The following is a 2,582-nucleotide window of genomic DNA, read 5'->3' on the forward strand; positions in this document are numbered from 1 at the left end:
AACAGCAAATAATGAGTTAATTCTTTCCTGACAACTCCTTTTGAAATACTAATCCTAAACCTTTCATACTTCAAGTAGTTCTGTGTTTCTATTCTGCTTGTTTGAGGTTAGTGATTAAAAAAGTACTAAAGCCAAAAACAGACCGTCCATATATGTTCCCATTGCCTATACTATATGGATCTATTATTACTTTCCACCAACATCACATTGTGTAATGTAAGAGTTTATTCGCGCTGCTAACAAGCACCAGACAAAAGAAATACCATCAAATCACCAAAAGCATTCCAATTAACAAGAAAATTCTCTGTAGGCCAGGCCACAATGTGCTAGTAGCAGTGACAGGTCCTCTTCATAAGACTGATAATGTACAATAATGTAACAGCTGGAAGAATAATATTTACAGTAAACAGAAAATAAAACATGATACAAAATCTGCTGAGAGATCTGAGATCTTGTTTCTCAAAATGGATGAGGATTACAAGAAGTGGAATTGAGTTCAGCAGACAGTGTAATGGGCTCGGTACAATCTGGAAAGTTCTGTGTGTCATTATAGAGGATTGTACAATATAATGTCATCTGAGGGCAACCAATATTACATAGAGGACAGAGGAATCCATAGAATATAAAGAGAGGAAAACACAAAACTTGCATCAGAATCAGCAGATGCAGCAGAATCTTCCTGCATCTGACCTGTGATGTGTATCAGATCATTATAATATACAGCGAGTTATAGTATGCAGTACAGTGATATAGTGATGTATTATATACGCATTTATAACGGTCTCATATATAATGCTTTATAAATTTATAATATACTCGATTATACTGGGTGTCATACAGTGGTGCAATATATACAGCACCATACTAATGTGATATATATCTTTTTATATATTGATCCCTTATACAAGTGTTAAACATAATTCTTCTAATGTGTCTTCATCATGGAGCAAAGTCCATGCAAGGATTCCAGGTAAGTGGAAGGTTTATCCAGGTCTCCTTATTATAATATTAGTATTCAGAATATTTCCTATCATGGCTGCCCCCATTTTTCTAAAGGTGACTTTGGATTTTTATTCACAGACTAATCTACAGTACATATCAATAAACTCAGAACCTCTTATTCTTAGATTGTGAGCTCTTTGGGTCCTCTCCTCCTCCTGTGTCACGGTCTGTATTTGTCTGTCATTTGCAACCCCTTATTTAATGTACAGCGCTGTGTAATATGTTGGTGCTATATAAATCCTGTTTATTACCAATAATAATAACAATAGTTCTGTGCAGTGATATAGCAGTGTGATATATCAATCCATATCTGTAGTGTTATGCAAAGATATACTGATCTCATATACAATACAGTGCTGTCCTAAAGTGTAAAATACAGTGATATATAGTATACCATACAGTGATAATATATATAACATATAGCGATATTATAGAATAAAACATACAGTGATAATATATATAAAACATATAGTGATACAATGGTGTACAGTGATATGATGATAGTATTTGATTTACAAGTGTGCTGCCCTAATGTTATATTATTCTATATAATGAACACAGCCAACAAGTGAATTGTAGAGTTCTATATAATCATACAGGATGTCCTCATGTGATATAGATGGATATAATGGTACTGTATCTGATGTACAATGCTGTCCTAGTGTTATGACATTCAATGATATGATGTACAGAGCTGAAATCCCCCAATCCTGTAATAAGTCATATAATGAACAGAGATATAGTGGTATGTGATATATATTTGTATAGTTATATATGATATACAGTGCCGTCCTCGTGTTATATCACAGTATGCACAGTCAGAACCTCCCCTGAAACATGACAATGATGAGGGTTTCTGTACAGTGATATATTGGTATACATCGTATATTAATATAGTGGTATTCTACAGTGAGATAGTGATTTAAGATATACAGAATTACAATATATGTTATACAGAACTACCCCCACCCACATAATGACAATGATGGGAGTTTCAGTACAGTAATATCTGGTCTCATATACAGGGCAGTGATATCCCAGTATATAATATACAATGATATATAACATACGGAGCTGTCCTAGTATTATGATAGTAAAGTATATGATATACAGAGCCGAGCCCCCAATATTCTGACAATGATGGGAGTTTCTGTGCGGTAATATACAGGTCTTATATACAGGTCTCATATACAGGTCTCATATACAGGTCTGTACAGTGACATACTGTGTATATTATATACAATGATGTAGTGATATACAGTGACACAGGAGGAGGAGAGGACCCTGACCAGAAGAGCTTACAATCTATGAGGTGAGAGTTTCTGTCCTGTGATATACTACAATATACAGTGATATAATATACACAGATCTCCCCCTCTATGATCTGACAATGATGAGAGTTTCTGTCCAGTCTTAAAATGCTATATATTGTACATTGTGTAACATTCCAGTATATAATACACCCCCCTCTATGTTCTGACAATAATGGGAGTTGTTGTCCTGTGATATATACAGAGATATAATATACACAGAGCTCCCCCTCTGTAATATGACAATGATGGGAGTTGTTGTCCTGTGAT

At 34.6% G+C, this 2,582-nt stretch overlaps 1 protein-coding gene across 1 annotated transcript in view; it reads right to left on the bottom strand.

Annotated features, from left to right (window-relative positions):
• LOC140339875 (actin filament-associated protein 1-like 2) overlaps positions 1-2,582 on the bottom strand; it is a gene marked incomplete in the record, with an annotated part of 39,283 nt that overhangs the window by 35,697 nt on the left and 1,004 nt on the right.

The sequence above is a fragment of the Pyxicephalus adspersus genome, chromosome 10 (genome assembly GCF_032062135.1).
Source record: "Pyxicephalus adspersus chromosome 10, UCB_Pads_2.0, whole genome shotgun sequence".
Classification (NCBI taxonomy): domain Eukaryota; kingdom Metazoa; phylum Chordata; class Amphibia; order Anura; family Pyxicephalidae; genus Pyxicephalus; species Pyxicephalus adspersus.